This window comes from Triturus cristatus, chromosome 4_2 (genome assembly GCF_964204655.1).
Source record: "Triturus cristatus chromosome 4_2, aTriCri1.1, whole genome shotgun sequence".
Taxonomy (NCBI): domain Eukaryota; kingdom Metazoa; phylum Chordata; class Amphibia; order Caudata; family Salamandridae; genus Triturus; species Triturus cristatus.
The window spans coordinates 963,857,597-963,874,640 of record NC_140586.1 but is presented as its reverse complement, the minus strand read 5'-3'; the positions used below and the strand labels follow the sequence as shown (position 1 = coordinate 963,874,640).

Genomic DNA, 17,044 nt, shown 5'->3' with positions numbered 1-17,044 from the left:
TGTAGGATGTGTGTGTGTATGTATGAGTAGTAAGTGTGAAGCACAGATATGGTGGTAGGACGCTGTGTACGTATGTGTAGTTAGTGTGTAGCACAGATATGGTGGTAGGAGTCTGTATGTATGTATGTGTAGTGAGTTTGTAGCACAGATATCACGTGTGAGAAGCAGACCTTGGTATATGATGTCCACAAATGTAAGCAGGCACCCTGCAACATTCCAGACAATCCTTATGGTGATTTAAGAGGTCTTGGACAACGTTAGAAAGCTCTCTAAGTGGTAGCTGTGGAGATCAGCCTTCAGGCTTAGTCCAGAAGGAGTGTAATGGAGCTTGTTTTACTAGAATTAAATCTTATAGTATAGATAAAGTGAAAAAGAACCACACAAGGTATTTATAAAAATAAGTATTTATTATATAATACTCTCTAACGAGTTTAGATATCTCCTACCCGAGATAAACACAATACTTTTTTTTACAATACAGCAAATAGCACAGAATACATAGTGGACCACTGGGAGGCGGGGCCAAACTATATACTAAAAAAGGGGTATAAGAACCATGACTCGGGTCAAGACAATGTCAAGAGGACATAGAAGTGCTGGGAACCCAAGGAACCACCAAAGGTGAGTGACTAGGAACCCCACGGAGCGAGTGTGCAGTGTGGGAACACAACCGCACACTCCCTACAACGCTACGTGTAAGTCGCGGTTGGATTTTAAAAGATTAAGGACCCTTCCCAGTGGACCCTGAAGAAACCCCATGGAAGACAGAAGGTTGGAGAGCCACCCCACCCATGGATACCCTAGTACCCACATTACCTACACCAGGGAAGCTGGGTGCATAGGTGTGACGTGGTGTCGGAAACCGCTGTCGAACCCAATGGAGGACTTCAGGAAAGTGCAGCTGCTGACGAAGGAGAAAGTGTCCAGGGGAATCCGAAGGTGGATTCTAGTTGAGAGGTACCTGCAAGCAGAGGGGACAGAGTCTGTCACTCAGGAGTGACCAGGAGATCTGGAAGACGAATGCCCACCAATGTCAGGAGTTGCAGGAGAGTTGATGAGGACATTGACTCTGCACCTGAGAGGACCAGGCGATGCTGAAAAAGACCAGGAGCCATGTAAGAGCTGTCTCATGTCGGATGTCAAATGCTGAGGGGTCGGTGTCCGGCGCGAGCACCAACAAGCCATAGCAAGTGCAACCCACGCAGAAGTCGAAGAAAGTGCAATGTTGGCACCAGCAAGGTCCAGGGGACTCACCACAAGCAGGGAAGTCAGGGTAGGCCCAGAACAATCAGGGGAGACAAAAGTTACCCTCAAATGGACACACAAGCTGGAGGCCCTGGAGTTGCGAGACGACCTCAAGGTGGGCACGATGCACAACGGTGCTGTGAGGCCAAAGATTCTGGTCACTGGAGGTGCTCAGGGTTGGGGCTACTTAGAGCCCGAAGATCTTCTTGGAAGGAAGCCAACAAGGCTTTGCAACTGCACAGTGCAAGGGGGTTCGGTTATTGCAAACCCCACGAGGGATACTGGCCTCAAACTTGGTGAGAGGGCATGGCAGACCTCCAGAGCTGTGGAGAACAACAACCTGTGTTGCAGAACCTTTCAGAGTCCGGAGGAGCTCAGGATCAGCAGACCGGTCGACTTAGATGCGGTGCCTGCAAATGCAGGGAAGTGACTCCACTGCAAGGGAGAGTCCTGCAGGTGTCTTTGATGCCCACAGGCCTTGGAAGTTTCCTGTATGGTGCACATGCACAGACAATGCAGCAGACTGGAAGGGAGATGAAGTTGAGCCCAAACTAAGGCCAGAGTGCCCAGACAGTAGAGGAAGAAGTGGTGTCTGATCTGAATCTTGTCCCATGACGAATCTAGGGACCCACCCACAGGTAAGCCCTCAAGTACCCTTAGGAAAGGGTTGGGACGATTCAGGGGACCCTCCCAGGTGAGGGGAGAGGTTACTCCCATGTGCTTTGTGACAGTTTCGCACCACAGCAGGAGCCACAGCTTCCAGAGCTGGTTTGAACTGGACTATGCATGGGGACACCAAATGCACCCCTCATGCAGAATGAGTGGTGCTGGCAAGCACACTCACCCGGCTCCAATACACTAAATGCTGTCATTTTTCTGCCTTCCCCTGGTCGAGCTTGGCTCAGCAGCTGGAGGGCAGAATCATGGCTCTGGTCGGCAGCCACCATTTTGTGCTGTCCGGGTCTAGAAGGCTGGTACCAGGAATACTGAGAGCCTAACGGAGGGCTCTTCCAGTGCTTAGAATAATACCTCCCACACCGTTTACATTGTGGGAGGTATGATTCCAACATGTTTGATGCCAAACATGATAGGATTAGTTGCAGCCGTTTTCTAGATGGTCATCGCGTTATTACATGGTGCCCCTCTATATAGTATATGGCTGCTTCACTTACAACCCGGGAGAATGGACTCCGTAGGCTGTAAGGGTGTCTTCCTCATGCAGGGGCACCCTTTCACTTAGAACCAAGCACCCTGCCCTCAGGATTGTTAAGGCCTGCTATATGGGTGACTTATAGATTTTAAGTGCAGTGACCCTAGATATAGGAAACCTATATCTTTAGTAAGTGCTGCTAGCACCAGCTTACACGGGCTGCAATGGCAGGCCTGTAGTTCCATTTTGAATGGTCTCCGATAGGTGGCATAATGCATGCTTCAGCCCATGGGGGACCTCTGGGTTACATAGGCCCTTGGTACCTTACTACCATATACTAGGGACTAATAAGGGTAACACAGTATCCAATCTGGGGTGTACCTAAGTACTGAACACAACAATTTATGGAAGAAAGCAGATACACTGGGGTCCTGAATAGCAGGACTCTAGTCAAGAACAGCATCACATCAAGCAAAAAGTGGGGGTAACCATAGAAGCAGATCCTACTTTCCTACATGGCGATAGGACTCTGTGTGAGTATGCATGTGTAGTGAGTGTGTAGCACAGCTATGGTGGTAGGACTGTGAGTGTATGTACGTGTAGTGAGTGTGTAACCTACAGAAAAAATACACTCCTCGGTACACCAACTACCACCCTATAGCTTTGCGAGATGGCCTCCCTTGCAGACAAATTTTGTGCATTCGACACAACTGTAAGTTTGAGGAGGACTTCTTTAAAGAAGCAGAGAGCTTATTCATGCAAACTTAAAGCATGAGGCTACCCCATAAAAATGATAAAAACAATCACTCAAAAGGGCACGGTATTCTCAGAGGGAGACTCTATCACAACCAAAAAATAAACCTCCTGTGATACGTTCACTTGTGTTACGGCCTTTTGCCCTTCAACTAACAAATTGATAAAAATCATTAAAAAAACATTGGAATGTGCTCTCCCTATCACTGGGATTGCCTCTTTTATCTTTTAGAAGAGGACGCAGCCTTAGAGGCCATCCGGTGAGAGCATTCAAACCTTAATCCGTTGACACAATGTTGAGCTTTCCCCCAGTCAAAGGACACTTTCAACGTGGAAACAGCACAGCTCGTAACACCACAGCCAACACACAAATCGTTCAACACAAAGATATACTTCAAGAGTGGGATTTCTTTTCCAATTATAATTTGCAGAATGTATTTTAGAGCATCTGTTGTCCCTGTAATTGGATTTACATTGGCTAAACTATTCAAAAAGTTAAAGCCAAGATTTATCAGCATAAGAGCAGAATCCGATGTAAAGTGGCCTCTGTACCACTGGTCGAACACTTTATGGAGGATAATCATACCGAAGATTACTTCTTTTGGCCGGTCATTGATCTGATTAAACCCCAGCCTCTGGAGGTGATGTACAAACCCTGCTAACTCGACTGGAATGTAAGTGGATATTTAAACCTCAGTCCACCCAAGATGGACTCAACGCTACGGAAGAATGGAATGCTGGACTCTAATGGGCGGAGTACAGTCCATACTCCATTTCTCAACCATGACAAGTTTACGAAGGTTGCCTTATTTGTTTTGCCATACCGTCTTAAATCTGTTTGTAAGCAGCTTGTTCTGATTGTTTGTCCATCTATGCACGTTTAAATTCAAATCAAATTTTGATTTGATGAGGATACATTTCTATAAATTAGATTTCTTTCCAATGATTATCAGTATATGATGTTTAATGTATAGTGGTGGTTGTATTATTTTTCTTAATTTTATTTCTTTGTGATGTTTATTATTTTATTTATGTGACAATATTTGTTTTTAATACAACATTGTCCAATAGCATTTTATGCTGCATTTAAATAACGTTTGTTACTTCTGTGTTTTCACCTACCTGTCACTGCTTCCTTTTTAAGGTTTTAATTTGTTTTGCTTGGCCTACTGTATATAATTTTGATTTGGATTGTGCCAAATGTAAATATGATCTCTTTTCATGTTTTTTTTTGTTTGTTTTGTTTTTATTGGCATTTTCCGTAATGACAATACATTTACATTCAGATGTGACATATCAGCATACCCAATCCTTATCTTCGCAGTACGGAGATGTAAATTTCACAAATCATAAGCTTCTCTTCTCAGATCCTCCTCTGAGACGTTTACAGCATAAATGTTGCATATACCATTATCCCAACTATATAGAACAATAACGTTTAACGTATCCCCCTTTCCTCCCTCGCTCCCAAGGACGTGTTAGTGTCATATCGTCGCCGGGAAAGAACATATACCACTTTTTATTTGTCTCCTCCCTCTATGCCACTCTCAATTGCCAGAGAGCCTCCGGGCACGGCCACTGTGACCATCTCTTCCTGTCCTGACTGCATCAAGTCTGCCTCCCCGTCGGGCGGGTCTTCCTTCTCAAGTATATCTATTTCATGAGATACCAGGCCCTCGCAACTTCATCTAGCTTATCGTCTTTTCTGACTTTTTTCATTCGGATTTGCTCTGCTGTGGCCCATTCGGGTACGTCCTTAACCCATCTCTCAACTGTGGGGGGATCTGAACTCAGCCAATTAATTGCTATCCTCCTTTTTGCGGGTACTAACCCTAATTGTACACATTTTCTACCAAGTTTCTTATTTTTTGGCATAGTGAGTGGCATAGTGAGTGGTATTTTCCATCCTTTGGCGGTTTGTAGACTGTCTATTATTTTCCCCCAGTGGTTTGTTAGTTCCAAGCAGTCCCACACCATGGTGCCGATCACGATCCGGTAAAAAAAATACCCCGTACGACTCGTATCCGGTCTTTTAACCGTACGAATCATACAAGTGCCGTACAAACTGGCAATCACGAATCGCATGGGAAAAAGTCCATACGAATCGCATTGGGAATCATTCCCCACACGTCCTCGGGTCGGAAAATGTGTCCGACACGTCCCCGGATGATTTACCGTACAAATGTGAAAAGTGAAGTCCGACCGCGGAATCACGATCCATCCCGTGCGTCCGATGTGACAACCGTATGGAAAAAACACCGTCCGCACCGAACTCCCATTGCAACCATGGAGACATGTGCCCGCATACGCGCCCAACACCCCCCCGAGCCCCTGTATGTATGCGCCGACCCCCACCCAGCCCCCGTACGTTCAAGTCGTACCCCCCGTGTATGTACACCCGTGTACGTTCGTGTCGTAAACCCGTGTATGTACACCCGTGTACGTTCGTGTCGTACCCCCGTGTATGTACACCCGTGTACGTGTCGTACCCCCCCGTGTATGTACACCCGTGTACGTGTCGTACCCCCGTGTATGTACACCCGTGTACGTTCGTGTCGTACCCCCCGTGTATGTACACCCGTGTACGTGTCGTACCCCCGTGTATGTACACCCGTGTACGTGTCGTACCCCCGTGTATGTACACCCGTGTACGTTCGAGTCATACCCCCACCCGTGTATGTACGGTGCGTACCCCCAGCGTACATACACGGGTGGGAGTACGACTCGAACGTACACGGGTGTACATACACGGGGGGTACGACACGTACACGGGTGTACATACACGGGGGGTACGACACGTACACGGGTGTACATTCACGGGGGGTACGACTCGAACGTACGGGGGCTGGGGGGGGTCGGCGCGTACCGGGCCACCTACTCTGGTCGTTTCGCGCCGTACTTCGCTTTTACGGCACTTTTTGGGTGCCGTGAAAATATTGCCGTCCGGACTGCTGTCGGCTCGAATCGTAATTCCTGGGTCGTGAAACGCTGCCTGAAAGCGTCCCGACGTCACGTCGCAGCATTCCCGGATCACATTCGTATGTATATTTTCGTCGGTCGGTGTTTTTTACGATTCGTACGGAAATGGTGTTTCCGTGCGAATCGTAATTCCATGTTTGTAAAGTTTTACGACCGGGTACGAGTCGGACGGAGAAAACGCTCCGACCGACGGTTCGTACCCGGTTTTTAATGGATCGTGATCGGCACCTCTGTGTACAAAATGAGCGTCTGCACCTAGGACAGTGATTTGTGTGCTCCAGGTATATTTTATGTAGTACTCGCGGGGTGAAATATGCCTAATTTATGATATTGTATTGTATGAGTTTCAACCTTGTGAAAGAGCTTATCTGTGTGACCCCCTCATGCACTTTCTTCCATCCTGTCGCTGTTAGGGGTTCATCCATTGCGGGGTCCCATTTTGTGTGAATTGGAAGGGGACCGGTGGGAAAATCTTCCTCAAGCGCTCTGTCTATATGTGAGAACAGTCTACGTCCTCCCGCTAGGTTGGATATCGTCTGTGGGACTGTCGTAACGGGTGGCTCTTGCGGAAATACCGGCCACAGTTCTCAGGCCACTGCGGACATTTTCGCATATTGCAGTAATTGCCCTCTGGCAAGCTCAAACGGGTTCTCTGCCTCCTCCCTTGTTATAAACTGCTCAGCGTTATATGTCTCCCATCATGTGGCAGCCTCCCTCTATCCATTTATTAATTGTCATTGTTTGCCCTGTCCTTTTGAAGAACAGTGGAGCATCTGAGGCATAGGGCGCTCGTTTGACTACCTTCTGTACAGCAGTTTCCCAGATCGCAGCAACATGCCTGATAATGTATGGGAAGGATTCGGGCACCCCAGACCCAGTCATGAGGAGCTCCGGGAGAGGGGTTCCCTCGTGTGTACCTGCTAACAGCTGTTTCTCCCAGTTCTCCCATTCATCCAACCAGTGCACGGCATGATGCAGTTGTGTAGCCATGTAATATACTTCTAATCGTGGGACTTCCAGTCCCCCCTGCTCCCGTCTCCTCTGTAAGGTGCCTAGCTTGATCCGTTTTCTTTTGGATCCCCACAGTAGTTCCACTATCAGGTGTTCTAGTTGTGAAAAATAACTGTGTGGGATTCTATATATAGAATTCTGAAGGGCATATAGACATCGTGGTAGGATGACCTTTTTTGTTAGCGCCACTCTGCCCATCAGTGACAATGGGAGATCTTTCCAAAGGGCAACCGATCTTTTAATGCCCTCCACGCTCCTTCCTATATTACTTTCTAGATAAATCATGTGTGTGTGCGCCACTCTAATCCCAAAATACCTCACCTCGTCGCGTACCCAGTCCATCCCCACCCTTGGTAGCTCAGGCTCTCTTTTTCTCACGAGATTTCCCATGGGGAACAGTTTGGATTTCCCCGGGTTAAGGCGCAGACCGGACTCCTCTCCAAATCTCTCCAGCTCTGTGATAAGTGCTGGTACTGCTACTTCGGGGCGGCGTAGGTACAATGTGTCGTCGGCATACATAGATACCACATGGTTTGTGTCCCCTAATCGAAATCCCCAGCCCTCTATTTTGTTTCTCAGGGTAGACGCCAATGGATCCATCGCAATGGCAAACAGCAGCGGAGACAAGGGGCACCCCTGCCAGAGAACGTCTACGAAGACGTATCCTCGCTGCCAGCTTAGTGTATAGTATTTCCATTTATTTTATGTACTGTCTTCCCAATCCCATCCTCTCAAGTACCGCCCATACATAGTTCCATTCTACTGAATCAAAAGCCTGCAGTATATCCAGCAGACCCAGCGCCCAGCTCTCTTTTTCTAAACTTGGCACATGTCACACATGTGCCAGGCTACGCAGATTATGTGTGGTATTTCGTCTAGGAATAAACCCAGCCTGGTCCAGGTGGATCAGCTGAGGTATGTAAGGCAACAATCGGATTGCCAGAATTCCACTTAGTATTTTAGCATCTATATTTAATATGGACATCGGTCTGGCTTCGGGATCATAGACACTACCGCCTCCAGCATAGTTTTTGTAACACTTTGTGGACTAGGGCATTCATTAAACACGCCCAGTAGGCGGTCGGCCAGCAGCAGGGCAAATTTTTGATAATACTCCGCTGGGAGCCCATCACCCCTGGGACATTTCTCCGGTTTCAGTTTTTTGATAGATGCGAGAATTTCCTCATTGGAGATTGGCGCCCCCAAAGCTTCTGCGTCTGCCTCTTCTAGGGTGGAGAGTACCGTATCCACCAGGAATTCCTGTAATATGTATGACCTCTTTTCATGTTTGTCTGAATTACGTAAATTGTAATCGTATAAGGTCTCAATATCCCCCATGCCATAATGTAACATGGTCCTCTCGGTATCTCACATTCAGCATCTGTTGCCCCCTTTTGGCGTGCTGGTGACTATTTGACTATTCCACTGATAAAAATCCTTTGTCATGATGGGTTCCATCCCTGCCAGACCTCTTTTGGCATTCTACTGTTCCACCGTCGCAAACTTTGTTAGATGGAACTTTACCCGCTGTAGCAATCTACACAGGGGAGAGAGCATCGATAGAGCCATGTCACCACCACTAAACATGCTTGGGACATGAGACATGACAATCCTCTCTCTCCCCTCATATTTACTCTGTATTTGGAGCCAGCTGCAGACAAAGGGAGGTGCAACACTAATTTTACTGGGAAAAAAATTGTCAGGAATAACTACAAACTTGACCTATATGCATGCAACATCTTGGTGTTCTTGAGCGGCCCAACAAAGTCTCTTCCTAAGCTTGTAAGAGAAATGAACCCCTTTAGCGAGGTATCGGGCTTTAGCCTTAATCTTCAGCCAGTCTTAGCAAAGCCAACAGGTCTCGCTTATGAGAGAGCTGTTGGCTTTGTCAATTTCTTTATCTATATCGTACAGCAGCGCGGCGCTGCATTGCATGGCTAAGCGTTAGAAAAATAGTGCTGGCTGTCACGCTGCCGGGTCTGGGCGCGTCATAGCGCTTTTTTTTATGCAGGAGGGGCAGGGCAGGCAACATAACACTGGAGGGGCGACAGGGTAAGTGACAACACAGGAGTGAGTGGAGGGATTAGGTAAGCAACACAATGCAAGAGGGAAGGTAGTTGGGGCAAACAACAATGCAGTTAGGGGTGGAAAAGGACCAGGAGGGGAACATGGCATGCAACGGAATGAGGGAGAATGGTGGGGGTGAGGCAAGCAACTCAGCTCAGGAGGGGGCAGGAGATCCAGGACAAACAAGAACAAAGGGGCGAGCAGCGACAACGGGTCAAGCTACAATGGCAAGGCAAGCAACAACAATGGAGCAAGCAACTGGACCGGGAATCAACAACAACACGGTCAGTGAGGTGGGAGGACAGTGCAAGCAATAGAATGTTGGGGAGAAGGGGCAATTGATGCAACGCAGGAGGGAGCAGGGGCGAGGAAAGCACAGCACATGGGATGGATAGGACAAGCAACGACGGAAGGAAAATAAATGGCCTCAGAATTCTGAAAACGAGCAACGGAAGGACACACATTAATCAAGGAAACAGTACTTGAGTCATGCTCCAGGGGACGAGCAAACATACGAAGAGAAAGTGATGCCAGCACGTGAAGACCAAAGAGAAGCAAGGAAATAAGAGTGACAACAAAGATAATCAATAGTAAATAATGGCTGGGCTCTAAGGCCCCTATAAGTAAACCTAATGTCTCACAAGAACAACATACTGGGGCAAGAAGATACTTTGAGTCGCACTACCCGAATCAGACCTCTGTATACATATGTTTCTCTACGCAGAGAGAGCTGGAAAGAGGGCTAGAAGACAGAGCAGTGAGGAGCAACCTTCCTAGGAGGGACATCAGCTTGGGGTATTCTCAGTGGTACACACAAGAAGGTGTGGGGTCCCAGAGAATACAGTATTATGTAGGGGTACAAGTATCACTGTCATAATTTACCTCACTAGGTCCAGGGATTGTCCTTATCTGGATGCACAGACACTAATTAATTATGTTGGATTTGTGATTAGATCCTGCTAGTCCACAACCATCGGTCTTTTTAATCCCACCATTGATCCAACCAACTAACAATAAAATAGTCAGCAGGTTATTTATAGGTCATTCTAGCTATATATCACCCAATCTAAACACATTCACTCCTGACACTTATCAAGGGATTAAAAGCATCGCGCTTTCGACCACTGCACATAACAAATCGTAAAGATCTCTACAACATGGTCCTGACGGAGCCCATTAGGTTCTGTACACCCCACCCAACGTGGAGCACGACCCGATGATGAAGCATGCCTCCTCGGTGGGTGATGTCTGAGCATCTGATGAGGATAATCCCGGGACCTAAAGAGATAAATCATTCCTAGGATAATTGTAGCCCAACAAACGAATGTTTCTTTCACAACGCCACACCTTGTTGGGTGCACTTATGATTTAGGAGGAAGTGTGAAGGCCCAACATAATAACCCTCTCTTTCCCTTGATATTGAAGGTTATTCCCAGCGATAGAGGAAGTATTTGGAAATCAGGCCTCTGTAAAATGGCTGTTGAGGAATTTGTAATGTTTTAGAATATTTATACAAAATGTCATGTTTTTATGCTGTTTAAGGACCAAAGGTCTAAATAAACTTTACTTTTTGACTTGACTAGCCACTGATAGACTAATTTGACTTACCAGACGCAAGACCTGCTGAGTTTGGCAGCCCAGAAGATTTACCGATGGAACCTCTGGCATAAGACTGCACCGGTGGTGTGTGGTAAAAAGGCTGTGGTGTTCTGCAGCTGAAAAGAAACACAATCGCTTTATTCAGGGACAGATAAACACATACATCGATGGGCAGATCACACTTCATGTTTGGCCATCAAATTAAAACAAGGAAACATCTCGGCACAACTTCCGAAGGATTGCTGTTGTTGGGCGCGTGAGGTGGTGTACGGACTTGTGAGACAGACCACTAGCAATGGGGAGGAAATCTTCTGAGGAGCTATATATGTCTTAAGAGGATCAACCTCTCATGAAACCTTATGACAACCACTTTATACCAATAGCTATAAAACTAAAGCATGAATGCTTGGACACGGCTTTGCAAACAGTTTAGCAGGTTGTAGTTCTCGCAATATATCCTGCTGACGCTGCATTCTTTCCTAGAGTTGGGATAGCGTTTCTGCAGTGACTTTGGATCAACAGCGGATGGTGTAAGTAATGGACAACTGTGAAACGTAACAGGTATTGAGAGATTTATTGAGAGTTGAAATATTGAGACTTCTGGAAATGATCAAGGAACCAGTGTGTGCTCAAAGCAGTTGAACTCTCGATACCAACAGCCGCATGAAAAGATATCTGAGCCAGTGAGCCTGGAGACTTGCTGGTTACAAACCACAATGATGCTGTGGCAAGTACGGCACAAGAAGTGTGAAGAGACAAGAAGCTACAGCCAGTGAGAAACGTCAGACATGTGACATGCAGGAATCAGAGATCATCCTTGTGAAAATAAAACTTTAACAGATCCAAGTGCAGTGCAATGAATGGGAGCTGGAAGACGTGCTGAGCAGAACAGCAGAACACATCCAACAGGACACTCCACCTGGGTACTCTCACCAGGGTCTGTCAGGTAAGGAGCTGGAAGAAGTGCCGACCAGAACCGCTGAAAACACTCTCCTGGACACTCCACCTGGGTACTCTCAGAAGGAGCCGTCGGGTACAGGAGCTGGAAGAAGTGCCGACCAGAGCCGCTGAGCACACCCAGAAGGACACTCCACCTTGGTACTCTCAGGCTTGAGCCGTCAGGTATAGGAGCTGGAAGAAATGCCGACCAGAGCCGCTGAGCACACCCAGAAGGACAGTCCACCTGTGTACTCTCAGCAGGAGCCGTCAGAGGTAGGAGCTGTCAGAGGCAGGAGCTGGAGGAAGTGCCGACCATAGCCACTGAGCACACTCAGCAGGACCCTCCACCTGGGTACTCTCAGCAGGAGCCGTCAGAGGTAGGAGCTGTCCAGGGCGGGGCGAGATGGCGGATGCATCCGCATCCGAGTGAGCAGCAGAGACGAGCTCGCTGCTAGTCGCTCTCACCTGTAGCTGTCCTGGGCGCTCGCTCTCCCTTTTTTCATCTAGACGGAGTTGCGGGGAAGATTCTATATGGATTCTCGATTAATGGTGTGACTTACGAGTATGCAGCAGGCTTCCCTATTCAAATATCGCCGGTTTCTCAAGCTGCCTGGCGTGTGGCGACCGTTACAACTGGCCTGCTATCGATGCGGAATCATCTGGCTGCTGAATCACGACTGTGCTGGATTCGGGATTCCTCGTTAAGATTACCTGCCACAGGCGGACGGATCAAAAGCCAAGAAGCACTGGGGAAGCGAGTACGGAGAAGGGGACCAGCGATGGGACCCAAACCAACTACTCGGGCAGTGGCGGCGGCTGCCGCAACAGTTATTGGTAAGCCGGGCAATTATGGAACTGTTCTGAATCCACAAAAAAACGTCGCTGAATCTATACAGAAGGATAGCAGTTTGAGTAATACTCCGGCTGATTCTGGCAATCCCACTCCACATAAGCTACACGAAACCGACCTGATGCATGCTGGGAGATGTAGTGCTACTCCTGCTAAAAAAAAAATACCTGGCATGTTTAAAAAAGGGAATAAGGCACTAGATAAGTATAAGGATAACCTGAAGGATACCTTGAAATCGAAGAGTGTTGGTGATTCACTGGTTAATCCTGAATCCTGTTTAATATATTCGAGTGATAATCCTTCGGACAATCCTTTTGTGACTATCAGTGATAGCGTGAATTTGGAAGTATCGGCTCCTCTCCCCTCCTCCAGCAATGAGGCATCCCTGATGGTACAGATTGCTGCTTCCAACGTAGATGTTGGTAAAAAGGATACAGTTACCGCTCTGGACCCAGAGTTAAAATCCCAGGGCATGTCTTCTGATAAAATTGGTGGCTCCAGTGCTGGTTCCATTTCTCATGCTAATTCTCAGGAGCTGGTTGATAACATTGTGGACGCACATTCGGTTGACTCTGCAGGGAATTTCTACTCAATGTCGGATTTATCAGCCGCGCTGGAGGTGGAAAGTTCAGATCAGGATGGGGATGAGGAATGGAGAGACGATATTAGTATTTCTAGCTTAACTGCTGGGGTTCAAGATAATACCAGCCATTCCAGTGAAAAAGGGTCAGTCAATGGTGACTCTCCGTCTGCTCGAATGGAGTGGGGGGGGTGAGGAAAATACTGCCCTTAGGGGGGGGCCTCATCAGCAAACTCAGAAGCTGCTAAATACCAAGGATCTCTTGCTCTTATCTCTCCTTCTGGAAATACTCATCCAGATTTAAGCGATTCGTTGCAGAGTTCTCAGACATCGGGGGTTACCTTAGATATGTTGTACCAAATGATGGTTCAACACCGGGAAGAGACTAGAGCCGAGAACCTGCGAACGCAAGGGGCTTTACGTAAGCTCCAAAATAACGTAAGGCGGGTGATAAAAACATGTAATGAAAACTCTGTTAGAGTACAGGAGGCTGAGGGGAAGATCTCCGCTATTGAAGATGTGCTGACCCAGCAAAGTTCCCAGCTTTCTACTCTTGTTAATCTAAAGGAGGACTTTAATTGGAAGCTTGTGGATTTAGAGAACAGATCACGGCGCAATAATTTGCGCATTCTGGGCATTCCCGAAGGAAGTGAAGGGATTAATATCAGACAGTTTATTATAGAGCTTTTTACTGAAGCTTTTCCGGAGCTAACCCAGTGGCAGTGGGACCGTGAGCTTCTCAGAGCACACAGGTTCCCTTTCCAACCTAAGAAGATTTTTGGCGTGGCCTCTAACAACCAACCAAGAGCTATTTTGATTTCTTTGAACAACTTTCTGGCAAGCGAAGCCCTGTATGATCTTGCTCGACCAGATCGTAAACGAAGGGGAAACGGTCTGGACTTCTTTGTTCGTCCTGACTATTGTCACTTTACTGTTCAACAACGTTGGCAGTTTCGCCAACTTAACCCTTCATTTAAGACGAAGGGAGCCCAAGCTTTCCTTCTTAACCCTTCGAAACTTAAGGTTATTTTTAAGGAGAGAACTCATTTTTTCACTTCGGAGAGCGTAGCAAAAGAATTTCTATCCAAAATGTGATGATTTAATTCCAGCTGGACTTGTTTTTGACTGTTAGGTTAATCCTTTAGGGGCCCACCTTCTTTAATTATCTATTTGGTTCTATGTTTCCTTTGCTCTCGTCATAGGTGGGCCTATTTCTCTTTAAAAATATTTGTTGGATTTCTGTTTAGCAGATGAGAGTGCGCAGCGAGACGCATTATGCTTCTCAGACCATCACTATTAGGGACTGTTCAGTCCCTTTGCCCCTTATGGGTGGGGGTGGGGTCGGGGCTGAGGGGGGGGGGGTTTGGGGGAGTGGGGAGGGGGGGTGTGGGGGTGGGTCAAGCAAGTTCAGGATTATTGCAGTTAATTTGTATTCTAGTTCAGTAGAGGAAGTTATGGATGCTTTGTATTATACAGATTTAAGTTTTGTCTTCTTTATGAATTTTGAATTATGTAAAGAGTGGGGAGAAATGATAAACATACAAAAAAGAAAGAATCTTAAATGGCCAACTTAAGAGTATGTTCTTGGAACATTTGTGGGTTGAATAATAAGCAAAAGAGCGGGTATGTGTGCCCATATTATTCAAAGTATGCGAATAGATGACACATCTGATATGGAACAATAGAAAATGTCTAAATGATCTAGGAATGCATCTTGTGGGATGTACGAGTCAAGGAACTACTACTAGGGGGGTGGCAGTTCTCATTAGAAAGGGGCTAGGGTCTTGTAATCGTGCCAAAACTGATCAGGTTGGAAGATGGGTCATAATAGAACTGTTTCTAGATGGTAGACAAGTGACTATTTGTTCTATATATGGCCCCAATTCTGATGACCCTGACCTTTTAAATTGTTTAAGTGTTGAACTAGCTGGTTGGCCCACTCCATTAATACTTTGTGGGGATTTTAATATACATATTGACAGAGATGTCAACCTAACCTCAGAGATTACTTATCTAGGGCTTAAGAAGAAGGTTTACAAGGCATTAAGAGGTTTAGTTTCAGAGGTTGGTCTTTCTGATGTGGGGTTTGCAAAAAGAGATACGGCACTGGGATTTACATTTTACTCAGCCCCACATCGGAAAGTGGTTCGCCTAGATTATTTTTTTGTGTCTTTGGTACTTCTAAATAATATTACCTATGAGGTATTACCTATAATAATTTCAGATCACAATCCTATATTAATTGAGATTAAGCATGGATTGGGTTAATCTCCGAAGATAAATTCTTGGACATTTGAACGTAAACTTCTGGCTGACCCATTGTATATTGAACACATGTCTAATTGGATTAAGCAATTCTTTGATATTAATCGTGGGTCCGCCTCCACTCAAATGGTCTGGGATTCGTTAAGGCCGCCGTCCGGGGAGAAACTCTGCCATACTCTATTAATAAACAAAGGTCTTCCCGGGCCCAACTTATTACCTATCAGAAGGCAGTATTAGAGTGGGAGGCTAAACTAGCTTCCGCTATTACTGCAGCCCAAGATATTGAACCTATTAAATCAACACTTGCCATACACAAGTCTAGGCTCTATGAGGTCTTTGCTTCGAAACTGGCGGAGCAGGTCACAGTGTTTCGCTCCCAAATTTATGAAGTGGGGGAAATGACAGGCCGGATTTTGGCTAAGAGGCTTAGGCAGCAGGAAGTGTTCAATACTGTGAGCGAGATTCAGGGTGACTCGGGTCAAATATATAGTCTACCTGAAGAAATTTTGGAGGTTTTTCGTTCATTCTATAGCAAACTCTATACTGAGGAAAATGTATCATATTCATCAGAATCCCTGTTAAATTTTTGTGGAACCGACAATATTTCCAAGCTAACTGATGCTCAATCTGTAGCATTAGATGTAGAAATTTCATGGGATGAAGTAGAGGCAGCAATTCTCTCGCTGGCTTCTGGGAAAGCCATGGGGCCAGATGGTAGACCATTAGAGTTTTATAGAGTATTCAGAGCCCTCCTGAAACAAGATTTCCTCCAGACCTGCGTAGAGGCTCAAAATGCGGTTGCACCCCCCTCTTGGAGTCAATCGACAATCATGGCGTTTCTCAAAAAAGGCAAACCCCATCTTCTTCCTTCATCTTTTAGACCAATATCGCTTATTAACGCTGACAGTAAGGTTTTTTCAAAGATTTTAGCAACTCGTATATCCAGGGTAATTTCTACAGTAGTATCGCCTTTACAGCATGGCTTTATTCCTCATCGGGATACTTCGGACCATGTTAGGCGAGTAATTACTTTAATGGATCGGGCCGAAACGATGCGGTGTGATTTAGGTATTACCCTGTTGGATGCCGAAAAGGCATTCGACAGGGTAGCATGGTCATATTTGTGGGAGATGTTAGCAATGAAAGGGTTTGGTCCACGCATTATCCTTGCCTTAAAATCTCTCTATGTATCCCCCACATCCTGTATAAAATTGGGCTCTAAAAAATCTCCTCCCTTTTCTATTTCTAGAGGTACCCGTCAGGGCTGTCCTTCCTCCCCACTTTTGTTTGCCATTTATATAGATATATTTTTAAACAAACTGAACTCAGCATTTGAAATACATCCAGTCTCCGTTGCTAATAGTAATTATAGAGCGCTCGCCTATGCTGATGATATTATAGTACTTACAACTAATATCTCGAAAGCTCTTCCAGTGGTTGAGGACCTGGCTACTCAGTTTGGGGCCTTTTCTGGGTATAAATTGAACACAGCGAAAACTCAAAATGTATTTATAGGTCAGACCCCTCCCTCATCGATTCCTTTAGTATCTGTAGCAACTTATTTGGGTATTCAAATCACATCCCCTGTATCAGATATCCCAGCTAT

At 46.3% G+C, this 17,044-nt stretch overlaps 1 protein-coding gene across 2 annotated transcripts in view; it reads right to left on the bottom strand.

The window, feature by feature from the left end:
- LOC146839148 (uncharacterized) overlaps positions 1-17,044 on the bottom strand; it is an 83,172-nt gene that overhangs the window by 24,367 nt on the left and 41,761 nt on the right. Inside the window, exons 2-3 of one of the 2 annotated variants that reach the window (XM_085603167.1) lie at positions 10,814-10,920; positions 817-961 (exon numbers count right to left, since the gene is read on the bottom strand). The gene's annotated coding sequence lies outside the window, so the exon portion shown is untranslated. The remainder of the gene's footprint in view (positions 1-816; positions 962-10,813; positions 10,921-17,044) is intronic. The other variant, XM_085603166.1, reaches the window with a different exon arrangement.